Below are 16,007 nucleotides of genomic sequence, written 5' to 3' on the forward strand. Positions count from 1 at the left end.
TACGATTGACATCAGCGCCACCTTTTCTGTGACGTCACTAACCTCGACGCAGGACTGAACCGTTATAATAGAGGGATATAGCGCTTTCGACACTATATTTTCTAGCCACTTTAAAATACATGTTCTTTTCACAAAATGCGACATCTATCGTACGAAAAGTCGCATATATATCATAATAAATTAAAATAATTACTTTTTAAATCTACAAATAATGCGTAAAAGATATCGCCACTAATTTATATTATCGAGTATAAATTATTAAAATATAAATAACGTAATCAAATTAACAAAATAATTATTTCTAAATTAAAAAGAAATAATAATTATAAACATTTTCTGTAAAGAATTACTTTTTTTAATACATAAAAATGAAAAAAGTAATTAAAATGAAACTAATTAAAACGAAAGAAATAAAAAATAAAATTAATTAAACGAATTTCTTGTATCGTTTGGCTTTTCGTTTTCTTAAATTTCGATAGGAGGCGCACGAAGGAGGAAGGCGGAAGAAAGAAGTGCAATGTTTGTAAAGGAGTGGTTTTTGCATCCCTTATGGACTTTTCGTTGACGTTAAATAACTATAAAAACAATTACGATTAAATTAAGAGTCGTTGATAATCATTGTTAACTTTCATCAATGTCAAAATGTTATAGATGATGTAGTAATAAAGAAATGTCATCTCTCCTATTAATACAATGGGGAGTTGTATTGGATCGCCACGCAGCAGACCTTCGTCGGCGATTGAATCGACAGACGGAAGTTTTCAGCAGAATGGTAAGAAATTTTAGGCTCTAGAGATTAAAAAAATTTTCTAAAAGCTAAATTACATTCTGGTTTTTTCAATATATAAATATTATGTAATTTGACGTATTCTGACAGCTGATAAACTCCCGCTTATCTGTATGATAGTAGCAAGATGCCAAATCGCATCCGCATCTTATCGTACAGATGATTGATGTAAATAAAATGTGAATTGCTACATACAGAAGTCTACACATGGCTGAAAATATGTTAGAAGTGGTGTAAATGAATGTTGCTTCGTAGCCAAAACAATAAAAAAAGGCAACAGTGCTATAAAGTGCATTTAATCCACATTTATGTTGCGTATTACTAAGTAGAATTTGATTTGAAGTAATAATAAACAACGGTAACAGAGAATATAAGGTGTTGTGTTGTAAATTTTTTGTTTCTATCGGCGTATTTGTACAATTGGGCAGAGATTTCGTATCTTTCTGCCCGTGCGACGGAATTTACCTCTTCCTACTTAGTGACTGTTTCAAAGGTCGTCTTTAAATGTACCGCGCCAAGTTTTACTTGGCTCGGTGTATTCAAACGTAAAAGTATAGTAATTAATATTTATATAATTTAGAAATGAAACGAATGTTCTGCTTAATACTGTAAAGGTGAATTATTAAGTTCATAAAGTTTCATTCAGTTTTTTTTAGTAATTTATCAATGAATAATGTTAAAAAATTATATTTTCTAAACTGCTTAAGATCGGAATCCAAATGATGTAAAATGCTAGTAGAATTGTGAAGTTGTAAATTGATGACTTTTTAGTTGTCCTGACTATGGATTTTGTATTTTATATGCAAATGTATATGCTAATTACGAAACATCCATCAGTTCATTGCTATGAAGAAAAAGTCGATACTTTACTTCTAAAAGTTGATATATTTCAAAACTGGTAAAGATGACTCTGATATAAACATTAGAAATCTTGAAAGAGTTAAAGGAGTGAGGGATATTTATTTGGATTAAATGCTTTTTGGGACTTTTAATCCCATCTTCGGATCGACGAAATTTGATGTTCTGACAATTCAAACGGAACAACTGTTTGCGCATAATTTTTTGAATCTAACTAATCAACATGTTTGAACTTGTAATGTTGGTCGGTTAGATTCAGAGTTATGCACGAACAGTTCTTCTGTTTGAATTGTCAGAACATTGAATGATGATGTTCTGCAAATGGGATAGAAAATTTCCAAGTGCTCAATCCAAATAAACATCCTGACTCCTTTAATCCTCTAGTTTTTTCTAACATTGTTATATCTTATTTTGTTGGTTATTATAATTTATTATTACCGATATGAATTTATTCCTTGATTCCGGCACATGAAGACATATATTCAAAACCAAACCAAAAATATTGTATTCAGATCATTTGTAACTATTCAAAACCATATTGTTACACATAAGTATTCTAACCTACTCTACACACAGTCAGACAAGAAATCTACAATATGATGGTGAAAACTAGGCCTATTTTTCAATATTATATTTGTGATATATATGAAATACTTTTTGTATTATTCAAAAATATTTGAAATATTTTAGAATAAGTGCAGTAATTGGACAACCTAAATATAAATCCAATTTCTATTGGAAGAACTTCTATAGCATTTTGAAAGTATTAATTTTTTATTTTTTGATAATCCAATTAATTGAATGAAAATATTTGACTTTTATAAAGTTTGAGGCTAACTCTTAAATAGGAACTTTGTTAGAAAGTCTTCAAAGCAGCATCCTCCCTGCAGATTGCCCATGTGTTGTATAGTCTCATCCCATAATCTGAATCTGAAAAGGAAATTTTAAGGAAAAATTGGATGGTGATTAAAAGTAAACTATAATTTAAAAGTATTTATTAAAGACTAAATATTTTACTGTGTTTAAAATGAAGTATAAATAACAAACAATATAAAATAAACAGGACATACTGCAGACTTTGAAAAGTAACAAAGAATACCCAAATTTAAGAAGCATCTTTAAGATATGTCTTAGTTTTAAGCTTGAGAATATGAAAAAGTGCATTGTAAATTTGAAACAATATGGTATTTAATTTTTTATTTGGTATTTATTGTATTCTTTTATGGTTGCAGAAGTGTTTACAGCTTTAATGTGTAAAATTTCTGCTTGGAAGTAGGAATAAGGATGTTTATTAGCCAATAAATAATATATTGAATCTGAAAATATCTTTGATAACAAATTTTAATTACAGTTAATTGAAAGTATGAAATAGGAAGCAGTGGTTAGTTTGCAACAACAACCACAAAATATATATTGCTTATTGTTATTCATATAATAAAAGAAACCCTTCTAACCTTTTTTACCCGGTGTGGTTCTATTTTTAGAATCGCTTCGTTCTATTTACAGATTAGCAAACGTTTTCACAGCCCCTCCTGGGCTCTTCTTCAGGCTTCGTCGAATAGGCCGTTAACATTCGAAAATATTCAATTTAAATTTCTTTCCGGAATATTATCACGTGCGGCAGCTAGATATTTGTACTGCGCATGCTCGATGCTCCTCTCCTTTAAACGCTGTTTTCTAGGACAACCTGCCATGCGCTCGATAGGATCATTTCGTCCTTATGATTAATGCAGGTGTTACGTAATCCAGCCTTAAATATCTCTATGGCTTCTAGCCATTTCAATTGCTGTGGGTTATAGCTGGGTATAATGATTTTTGCCGCATGCAGGTCCGCCGTTATCTCCTCTTCCGACGCGTACGTCGCCAGGGCCGTGGTGTATCTACCGTGCTGTATGTCTGACTCGTGCTCCTTTAATCTCACTTTTAACGCACGTTTCGTGGAACCAATGTATGTTAATTGTCTATCGCACCTGTGATCTTCTAGTGGTATCATATATACTCCCGGAAGCCTGTCGGGGTTTGGTGGGTCTTTACTGTTGCTTAATATTCTGAAGAGAGTCTGACATCTTCTGTACACGATGTTAATTCCTTGACGGTTGGCCACGGTTTTGTAAATAGATTTCAGCACTGGATTGTATGTGATAGGTATCCTTTCATTTTCCTCCTGTGTGATATTCAATGGTTGTGCTGTTTGCTTATTTTCCTTTTGGGAGTTCTCATGTCTTCTAGACAACTTTTCAATGAGCGTTTTGCTGTATCCATGGCTTATAGCAATATTTTGGATATGATTGAGCTCCGTTTCGAGCGCTTTTTTTGTAGAGGAGTGCGTATGAGCCCTTCTCACTAATGCTCGGAAGGCAGCTATTTTGTATTGAAAAGGATCATATGAATTTCTAGGAATATATGTGTGGAACGTGCTAGGCTTTCGGTATACTGATGTAAGTATATTAGCTCCTTCAAAGTTGATATCAATATCCAAGAAGTGCACCCTCGATGAGTCGTGCTGCTCCACCTCTAATGTTAGCCCGTACGGATTACTGTTTATGGCTTCGAGGAATAATTTTATGTCCGGTTCTACTTTCCAAAATATAATAATGTCATCTATGTAACGTTTGTACAACAAGATGCTGGGCAAGAATCGCGGTAGGATATTGTTTTCCAATCTCCTAATTACCATTTCGCACAAATCACCCGAGAGCGGGCTGCCCATCGGGACTCCTTTGCCTTGCATGTACGTGATCCCTTTAAATTGGAAAAGAGAGCCGTAACATAACAAATGGGCTAGTTCGAGAATATGTTGGTGCATTGTGTTGTCCTCAACTATCGAAAACAGAAAGTCCCTTAGTTCGCAAAAACATGGTGGTAGTTCTATCGACGGAAACAACGATCTGAAGTCTAAGACCGTAGCATAAGCTGGTTTTGCTATCTTCTTCAATTTTTCTATAAGTTCTGCTGGGTTGGTTATATTGAACTGGTATCCTTCCAGGTGCGGGATGAGCAAGTTATGAGTAAAAGATTCTAAGATACGTGTGGGGGCCTTAGTCTTGTCCACCACTGGTCTGAGTTGCTGTGCTTTTTTGTGTGTTTTTGCAAATGCAAATAACCGCGGTATTTCTGGAGCATCAAACAGGGTTCCTGAGTTTGCCAAGCATGTGTTATCATTTGGACCTTCATACGCGCCTAAACCTCCACTGAACCGAGCAGCCGTATCTTACATCCCGGACTTAGAGATTCTCTTGAAAGGGCTCACGGAGAACCAAAAAGAGTACTATAGATGGATGGTGGCGTTTAAAATAAGAAAATCCAAAGAAACGAAAGAGGTTTATCACTTCCAAGAACAACTAAGGCGAACCATAAGATGGATAAAACGCAACAACATCACTATGGCTAGAGCCGACAAGGATAAACTGTTAGTACTGATGAAGCGGGATACGTATGAAAAAGGCTTAGAAGAATACATTAGCATGACTCGATGTACGGAAGTGCAAGGGGTTTATATAGATAAATTACAATCGCGGGTCAAACGTTTTGCGAACACAAGCCTGGCCAAGAGAATGAAAATGGGAAATATAATAGTTGATGCTCCAGAAATACCGCGGTTATTTGCATTTGCAAAAACACACAAAAAAGCACAGCAACTGAGACCAGTGGTGGACAAGACTAAGGCCCCCACACGTATCTTAGAATCTTTTACTCATAACTTGCTCATCCCGCACCTGGAAGGATACCAGTTCAATATAACCAACCCAGCAGAACTTATAGAAAAATTGAAGAAGATAGCAAAACCAGCTTATGCTACGGTCTTAGACTTCAGATCGTTGTTTCCGTCGATAGAACTACCACCATGTTTTTGCGAACTAAGGGACTTTCTGTTTTCGATAGTTGAGGACAACACAATGCACCAACATATTCTCGAACTAGCCCATTTGTTATGTTACGGCTCTCTTTTCCAATTTAAAGGGATCACGTACATGCAAGGCAAAGGAGTCCCGATGGGCAGCCCGCTCTCGGGTGATTTGTGCGAAATGGTAATTAGGAGATTGGAAAACAATATCCTACCGCGATTCTTGCCCAGCATCTTGTTGTACAAACGTTACATAGATGACATTATTATATTTTGGAAAGTAGAACCGGACATAAAATTATTCCTCGAAGCCATAAACAGTAATCCGTACGGGCTAACATTAGAGGTGGAGCAGCACGACTCATCGAGGGTGCACTTCTTGGATATTGATATCAACTTTGAAGGAGCTAATATACTTACATCAGTATACCGAAAGCCTAGCACGTTCCACACATATATTCCTAGAAATTCATATGATCCTTTTCAATACAAAATAGCTGCCTTCCGAGCATTAGTGAGAAGGGCTCATACGCACTCCTCTACAAAAAAAGCGCTCGAAACGGAGCTCAATCATATCCAAAATATTGCTATAAGCCATGGATACAGCAAAACGCTCATTGAAAAGTTGTCTAGAAGACATGAGAACTCCCAAAAGGAAAATAAGCAAACAGCACAACCATTGAATATCACACAGGAGGAAAATGAAAGGATACCTATCACATACAATCCAGTGCTGAAATCTATTTACAAAACCGTGGCCAACCGTCAAGGAATTAACATCGTGTACAGAAGATGTCAGACTCTCTTCAGAATATTAAGCAACAGTAAAGACCCACCAAACCCCGACAGGCTTCCGGGAGTATATATGATACCACTAGAAGATCACAGGTGCGATAGACAATTAACATACATTGGTTCCACGAAACGTGCGTTAAAAGTGAGATTAAAGGAGCACGAGTCAGACATACAGCACGGTAGATACACCACGGCCCTGGCGACGTACGCGTCGGAAGAGGAGATAACGGCGGACCTGCATGCGGCAAAAATCATTATACCCAGCTATAACCCACAGCAATTGAAATGGCTAGAAGCCATAGAGATATTTAAGGCTGGATTACGTAACACCTGCATTAATCATAAGGACGAAATGATCCTATCGAGCGCATGGCAGGTTGTCCTAGAAAACAGCGTTTAAAGGAGAGGAGCATCGAGCATGCGCAGTACAAATATCTAGCTGCCGCACGTGATAATATTCCGGAAAGAAATTTAAATTGAATATTTTCGAATGTTAACGGCCTATTCGACGAAGCCTGAAGAAGAGCCCAGGAGGGGCTGTGAAAACGTTTGCTAATCTGTAAATAGAACGAAGCGATTCTAAAAATAGAACCACACCGGGTAAAAAAGGTTAGAAGGGTTTCTTTTATTATTACAAGTTCCGGTGAATAGAGAGATTATATATTCATATAATCTCATTTCATAGTGCATTCAGACTGCACTGGATATTTTTGCCATGTGACTAAATTTCTACAGAGGTAATCATTAATCATTGGTAATAAATAATAATAATAAAAATAAATATATTAGTTATAATGCAGTTGAGTTATAGTTATACTGTTGTTTATTGCCACTATAATGTGTAGATTATTATATCATTAAAAAAGATGTAGCTGATTTGTGCTGAGCCTAATAAAAATATATAATTTTGTGTGACGGAATAATTTTCACAATGACAGCTTCATTTGTGAAAGATGATATTTATTATTAGATAAATTATTATAGCAGAAGGATTCATGCTTATTGTTAACAGTTATGTTGCAATGACAGTTTGTACTAACAATATTATAAAATATGAATAATTTTAAATATTTTCATAAAGTTATATTTATATAATAACAAATTCTTGTTAGAATATAAGAAATGATAAAAATAAATCTGTAACTAATACATTTAAGAAATATTAATTATAGCATCTCTCCCACAATTTATACATTCAGATTATTGTTTATCAGAAATAAGTAAAGTACTGCCTTAAAGGTCACGTGATCTCCAAAATGTGGTTGCTAATCACTTTTTGTCTTGTCCACTTGAGATGAGAAGGCATACGTGTGATTCGTGCTATTTGTTTGTATATATTAATACCTTTTTAATATGTAATTGCTTCTTGTATGTTCAATGAAATCGGTTATGATTCTGTGAGAAACCTTTTGACTACCTAAATATTAAACAATTGACCAATGAAAGTTTCATTGAATCTCCACAACATATACCATAGTGTAGAAAACCCTGCTGTTGTGTTCCCTGGGTGATGATATACTGTAAGATTAAAGATAGATCCTTATAAATGTTTGTTTGCTTCCATATTGTGACTACTGCTCTAAAAATGTCACAACATAATGCTCTAAAAATGTCACAACATAATGCTCATTTAAATGGACTGCTCTACTATCTAGTGCACTGTTAACAGGAATTCTGCTAATATCATTACAAAATATGGGAGAAAATCAGGAACTGGAAGAGTACTCTCTTATCTAATATTCTGTTAAGTGGACTTGACTGTAGTTGGAAATATTAGTCATTTAGTTAAATTGAAAATAGAGTTTAATTAAACTTCAATGTTCCACACAAAAGTAATCACATACTCATTCACATTTCTTTAAGAAGTGCAAATTATGATATGATCAATTACTATAACTAGGTGAAATTGCAATAGTAACAAACAATAGTGTATGACAGGCTTCAAATCAGTTTATCAAAATTTTAAAAATGAGTAGGAATAAGGAGTAGAAGCAATAATTGAACAGAAAAATTTCATTTAAAGAAGATAAAATATATTTTAAAAAATTTCTGAACCAATTGGAAGATGATATAGCACTTTTCTTTCTACCATAAAAAAAGTTAAAAAATTCAAGTCATTACATAATTTACACTATAATGGTAGATCATCTAAAGTCTGATTTAGAAAAACAAGCCAACCTTAAAGCTGTTAAGATTAATTATAATTTATTTACTACATAAATGCATATTGTTGATTAAAATAAGTTAGGAAAAGAATTCAATCCAAAGAGAATTAAAAGAATTATAAGAAAGGAAGAGAGATTAGAAAAAGTTCTGCATCTTAATACTGTATTAAAAAAAATAAAATTTGCAAAAGAATGTAAAATAATGGTATATTATTTCTGAAGTTGATTGATTTTCAGCTATGACAATGAATTGAAGATATTTGGCTCTGAGAAATGAAATGTAACATGTAGGAAACTTAGAATTGAGATAATGAAGTATCTGAGACCTAAGAGAAATATGGTAGAGACCAGTTTTGTTTTGGGATGCATATTTGTATCTGGCATTGAATATTTAGTATTTATTCATGGAAATATTTATATATAAACATCCGAAGAAACTCGAAATCATCTAACCAACAGCCAAATTAATCTGGCAAAGAGGAGGTTGCAGGATAGACTCCCGCTGTGGGCCGATTCGTTTCTTCCAGATTATTCTAAAGAAGTTAAAATCAAATTATAGTTGCTATTTTCATTAAGAGATAGAGCCTAATGTCTATCTCTAGTCCTAATGATGTAATTTCTAATTGATATTTGTAACATATTGTCTGCCCAATTAATTTTGCTGTTGGTTGGATGATTATGATGGAAATATTGATTAAAGGTCATTTACAGCAGGGATGGGCAACCGTTTTCTATGTTGGCGACATTGAAAACTACAGAACAGATTCAGGTCACATAAAACAGAAAAATGAAAAAAAAAAGATAATAAATCAAAATTATTTATTCATAGGCTATATGATTATAAATTAACATATTAATTACTGCTAGTTTTAAATTAGTTTTGACGTGAGTCTGTTAGCTGATTTCTTGTTTTACTTTTTACTAAATTCATTGCAGAAAAAACTGTTCACATATATAAACCAACATCTACAAACTTTATATACATAATAAGCCAACAACAATTGGATCATATTGTGATATAATAGCCCGATATAATCCAGATGTTGGATTATTATACTGTTTACATACACAAGTTGTAGAAAATAAGAATAGAATTTTTGCTTCATACTTCTGTAAGATGGAAAATTGATATATTTATTAATATTTTGTGCAATGCAGGCTGTGGGTCGTCCATCCCCGATTTACAGGGTCTCTCAAAAATACACGGCATTACCTCAGGAATGGTTCTTCATGTGTAGACAAAAAACATTTTATACTAATACAAAACTCAAAAACCAAGCATTTTGGGTCTCATCATAGAAAGGTCTGGCTCAGTTTCTGAGTTATTAACTAAGAAGTCTTATGATTTCCTTCATAATAAGGGTACTGATATTACCCATTCTAACCATGTAATCAAATAAGGAGCAAGTGTATGCATTTTAAGTGCAGGTCCACTTTAGTTTATAAAGTATAAAAAATGTTTGAAGTGTTTTTAAAATATAATTTTATAGAAAGTATAAAATAATCTAATAATTTTAATCTTTGCTGTTATATTCTGCCTTGAGCTCATCTGCTAGTTTCTTATATATTAATTGTGGTACTAAATTTGTTGTTTCTGTATATTTTTAAGATGTTAATATATATTTAATGTTTTTGATATAATTAATTTTTGTGTAAAGCATATATTGAAGTATTTAAATTATTCAAATTTAAAATATAAAATTTTAGAACTTAAAAATTTTTAAAAAAATAGCTGAGATAAAAAGTTTGTTATTACAACTACAGGTGAAGCTTAGAATCTCTGATTTTTCATTAGGAGTTAAAATGAGTATTTTATAAAATAAATGTTTCTTATAATTATTATTAATTTGAACAAATTTCTAATTTAATTTAAAAAGGAATGACCAATTATTTATTGTGATATTGTCACAATGCTGGGCTGTACTTTTTAATCATATTTTAAAATAATTTACAATACATGCACTCCATCTCAAATTATTAGTGTCTTGCCCCTGTACATCATACTTTTCCTTTAACATCAGAGTTGTGTCAGTCATTGATTAACTGCTTTCAGGGAAAGAAGTTTTGAATTGAAATAATGTGACTTCTGGTTTGCATAGGACATGTGTATGTAGTTAAACAGGGCCTCCTGTCCCTAAGGTTTCCATATCTGATCTCATCTTTCATCCATAACTTTTTTTGAAATTTAGAAAAGACAGATGGACGGACAATGATGGGAATTTATAGATCTGTGGCAATACACCATATTACTGTATATATTTTAGATATAAGTTTAGTTTTAAGTTTTCTTTTTTCTTTGTTCTCTCCTTTTGTTTTCTCGAATTTTTGACTAACATTCCTTTCCTGTGGGTGGAGTAACCCTTTCTAAGAACCACATTATCAATGGAAAGTGAAGGCCCTGAGGCTACTATAATGGATAAGAGGGACATTCTTGGGTCGGACTCTTAGTGAAGGCAGACGTGTGAAAGGTATGCTCCTGCTCGTCGTCTAGAAGGACAAAGGGAGACGAAGGTGGCCTGCAAAGGAGAGAAAAGGACCCATGCGAACGTGATGAAAGACGAACATCCCTTGTATAAGGAGGATCATTGGAGAGATCCAATTAAAGATCATCTTGAAGCAGGATTTATAATGGTTCTCCACCAGAAGAGTATCAAGACCAGACAAAAAAACCCGGGTATTCTTTATAACCTCTTCTTCTATCATCCTAAAATCTTTTTTATTAACCTTTCTTTCCTCTTTTAGTTTATAATTTAGTGTAAGTATTAGTTGTAAGATTACAAGTCTGTCTTTTACTTATTTGTCGTGAACGGGTTCCCTTGACTCGTATTTATTAGATTCCTTGCCCCGATTTTGGATATTTTGTAATGCTCAAAGTTAGAATCCAAAAAGAATCCTGTGTATTACTAATTATGTGAAAAATAAGTAATTGTTGTCAGTGGTGATATTCGAAATAGTTAACAAAGAGTTCGCTAGCAGAAAATTTTTCCCTGACAATTACTCGACAAACGAAATGGAAGTTTTGACTAGAAATAAAACAATACCTTTTCTTGTGATATATCTAATAACTAGTGACGTATTTGGAACGTAACGAGCCCTGGGCGAAGATCAGGTAACAATAGTATATTAGTGCTGTCGACATTTTTTTTTTTAGGCAGAGAAATTTTCCACCCCGAATGGCACTACTCATAGTAGACAGATGTCATCATCTCTCGTAATACAATATCCTTTATATTTCGCTGTCCATAGCCCGACACTGTTCCGCAGCCATCTTCTATTTTCTTGCGTGCGTGGAATTCTGGGATCTCTCTTATAACTGGAGCTAGTTTCAAGAACTCTCTTGAATTGATTGCGATTAAACCTAGTTTCGGTCGAGATTGAAACAGTCGAGAGAGATCGCACCAAGACATAGTCCGCGACCTTGCTCACAATCTAGATTGAAATGCTCGGTGCGAACGGGGTATAAGGCTCTAGTTTAGTAGTATTACAGAGTATAATACGTATATTTTAATATATTTTTAAAAAAAAAACAAAACCACTGAGAAATGTTCCGTGTGTTTAACAAGGTTCGGAAAACTGAAAATTTTAACAACGGGTTCGAGCAACCTGCGCGAACCCGCTGAATATCACCACTGATTGTTGTTATTTATTTGTGTACTGCCCTTCATAGACCTTTGTACATTCACGTGACTCACGGATCTACAATTTTTTGAAACTCAATTACTTTTTATTATCTTGTATAAATGGATGCAGATATAGAAGATTGAACTTGAAACTGAATTTTCATTTGTCATAATGAATACCGATCTCATGATTTTTGATTAATGATCAATGATATTTGAAATCAAAAATCCTTTTATGTATTGTACCAGCTATCTTGTTTTGGGAGTCATGAAATGTTTCAGAAAAAGTAAACAACAACAAGCTTTGAATAATAAAAATCAGTGAGTTCTTTTGTCAGTATTATAGATTCATACATCTAATAGTTCTGCAATTCTCTTTTGAAAATCTTAATGTATTATTGAGCATCAGCAACCTATGCTACTAATAATAATAATTTTTTTTCCACAATTGAATTATTTCATGTTTATATATGTGTGTAAAAGTAAATGCCAGTTTCCAAGAGTATAAAGTTATAAATATACATTTAAACTATACAATGCACAGTTTTTGAATAGGAGTCATCTATTGATCACATGTACTGTACAGTTTGAAGGATGAGGAAGTGATTGGACATTGAGGTGAACAAATATTGCATTCACTTCAGTGAGAATATTGTATTGCTTTCCACTGCCATAAATTTGGAACACTAAGTCGCCCTAAGGTCGCCCTTCAATCACATTTACATTTGTGCTGAGTGATCGCCAGTCCAAAAGTCAAATTTTTGTGCTGAAAAAAGAGTAATGTTAACTTGAAGACTAAATTCATGCAGGACAATCAAAGTCTTCATGTTTTAAAGTCCTGTCTTTAAGTGAACTCAAACAGCACATAAAAGTCAGAAATGACTAATTATACTAAAAAGAGAAGTTGATTTTAACTGTATATAAATAATATACCAGAAATAGTATCCCACATTTAGAATGGAATTGATTTATCTATACTATGTATCACTCAATATTACAGTTGAGACGTATGCATTCATCTGGATGTTCGGATTCTTTGCATGACACCTCACTTCATCATTCAAAGAATTTTAAAAATGAGTTACTTCTGATCCATTGTCATAAGGTTTTATATATGTATTTTTCCTATTCCGAAAGTTATTGCAACAAATATTTGCAGTTTTATTTTTCAACTAGATTGTTCAATAATAGATAGTATACTTGAAAATTATTGAATCATCTATATGTTGTTTTCTATATATAATAAAAACTAAACTTTTTTCCCTTGTATATTTGAAATACAGTATATCTACTTCATTTTGAATGTGGGAGGGACTATAGTTTAATTTTTAAAAACAGATAATTTGAAATTTTTTAGTACAGTATTTCCCACAGTATTTGAATTATTATTTTTAAAAAATTGGCTGTACATATATGGTACTGAATAAAAATATTGTTACCTTGTTTAAATTGCATAAATTATTCACTAATGAAATGTGGAAACAATTAATTAGAATTATTTAATTAAGAAATTACTGTAGTCTAAAAATTTTAATGTAATAATCTTACTCATTTAATTGTAATATTATCAAAAGTTGTTCTCCAAATAAACATAGTTTGATAATTAAAAATGTCTTAAAATACTCTTTTTATTTTTCAGAAATGAATATAAGTGAAGAATCAAGTTTGAATCCAACTATGCAGTTTACATTTGAATTATATAAAACAATTGTATCTTCAGAAGAAGAAAATGTATTAATTTCACCTCTAAGTGTAACTGTTGCTTTGAGTATGACTCTAATGGGAGGGAGGAGTAATACTGCTGAACAAATGAAGAAGGTTCTAATTATGGAGGATAGCGAAGAGACATTTTCTAAATATTCTGAAATTATTTTGCACTTTAATAAAAATTCCGATACTGTGAAAATTGCAAATCGAATGTACTTACAGAAAGATTATTCCATTGAATCAGATTTTACGTCCAGCCTTAAAAAAATATTTCAAAGTGATTGTGGAATTGTAGACTTCATAAATGATTCGATTAATGCAAAAAATAGCATAAATTCATGGGTATCGTCAGTAACAGAAAATAAAATTAATGATTTGCTTGGTGATGTTGAACCATCAACCCGTCTTATACTGATTAGTGCTATTTATTTCAAAGGATTTTGGGCTAAGAAATTCTCCACATCTTTAACCAAAACACATCCTTTTTATGTAACAAAGGATAAAATTGTTAATACTGATATGATGTATCAAAAAGGAAAATTTGGATACCTGAAAGATGAGGAATTGCAAGCTCACGTACTTCGGTTACCTTATGAGAAAGATGCATTAAGTATGATAATCATTCTTCCATCTGAAATAGATGGACTACAAGAAATTGAGAATAAACTGAGTTCAGATAAATTCAATAGTTTATGCAATGAAGTTAAAAGTTGTGTAGACGATGTACATGTCTGGTTACCGAAATTCAAATTGGAAAGTGCAATAAATTTAAAAGCTGTACTGTCGAAAATGGGTATAACAGATTTATTTGATCCAAGCAAAGCAGATTTGTCTGGTATCAATAATAAGAGAGATTTATATGTTGACGAGGTGATACATAAAGCATTTATAGATGTAAATGAAGAAGGAACAGAGGCAGCAGCAGCAACCGCAGTTGACTGATGTAGTTATGTAGCCAGATATTATGAAATACCGGAATTCAAAGCAGATCATCCTTTCTTATATTTTGTTGTTGATCATAAATATAACAATATTTTATTCATTGGATCATTGAAATTGCCAAATTCTGCAAAATAATTTCCTGGTGAATTATAAATCAAAATTACTTGTATTATGGCTTCAAACTGTCATTTAATATTGGACATGTGGAATGCATTTTGGAAGAATGCATTCCACAATCTAAACATATAAAATTATTTGTCCTGACTGACTGAGTGATTGATTCATCACCATCCAGAGCAAACCACTGAACTGAAAGTGGTGAAATTTGGTACACAGTTAGGGTATGTCATGAAAATGTACACTAAGATGGGATTTTTCAAAATTTCCATGGGGAGGGAGAGCATTAAAGCTTAACCCAAAGAACGGCTTCTATTGTACTATTTTAGATGCAATTCTTTGTTTTTAACTACATTTAGTCTTCATTGAATACTTAGATTTATTAAATTGATAACATTTCAGACATTGTTATAAATATTTTTATATGTTTCGATTTTTTAACCAAATGTTCAAACCGTTTTAAATTAGAATTTGATATTGCATATTGGTTCGATTATAGAATGATTAAACATTCCATAAAATTGATCAGGTTGGAAATGTTTGTTTGAAGCAGTAAAATGATTCGCAGCAATAAGGGGTATGTCTTATATAACAATTACTATGGTTGTTGAAGATTACCGTTGATAGTAATAACTTTAATTTCCAAACGTACAATATTTACCAAATCATCCAATTTGTTTGTCCAAGCAATGCTGGGCTCATTTGCTAGTAAAATATATACATGGAAAAGAAAAGAGTTTGTTTTCCTTTTAATCTGTGTGTACAATAAATATGTCTGATATTAAACAGCAATGTTAGAGCCATAATATAAATAATAATGAAAAATCAGACAAGCAGTTCCAAAGACTATAAATTATAAATGACTAATATATATAGTTAATTATTTTAATATGAATTAAAAGAAACTTTAACAATTCAATATTGTTCTTTTAATCTTTTCTTTCTTGGTGGTGGTTCATATGGAGTTTTGTGGCTATTCACCTTTTACTCCGAGAGACTTGTGGGTGATCACTAGATAACCGAAAAGCCGGCCATATAGAATTGCCTAATCATAGAAGCGTCTAGTGACTGGGCACGTTCCAACTTACTCTGATGGAGGCTCCCTCTGTCGGATAGTTTAAGAACTATGATATGTTCAGAAAGTAGTTTAAATAAAGTAAAAAATAAGAACT

General features: G+C 32.6%; 1 pseudogene; it reads left to right on the forward strand.

Annotated features, from left to right (window-relative positions):
• Window positions 1–489: 489 nt before the first annotated feature.
• Window positions 490–14,718, forward strand: LOC136987944 (leukocyte elastase inhibitor pseudogene; annotated as a pseudogene).
• The last annotated feature ends 1,289 nt before the right edge of the window (window positions 14,719–16,007 follow it).

Source organism: Centruroides vittatus, unplaced genomic scaffold (genome assembly GCF_030686945.1).
Source record: "Centruroides vittatus isolate TY-2023 unplaced genomic scaffold, ASM3068694v2 contig_1019, whole genome shotgun sequence".
NCBI lineage: Eukaryota > Metazoa > Arthropoda > Arachnida > Scorpiones > Buthidae > Centruroides > Centruroides vittatus.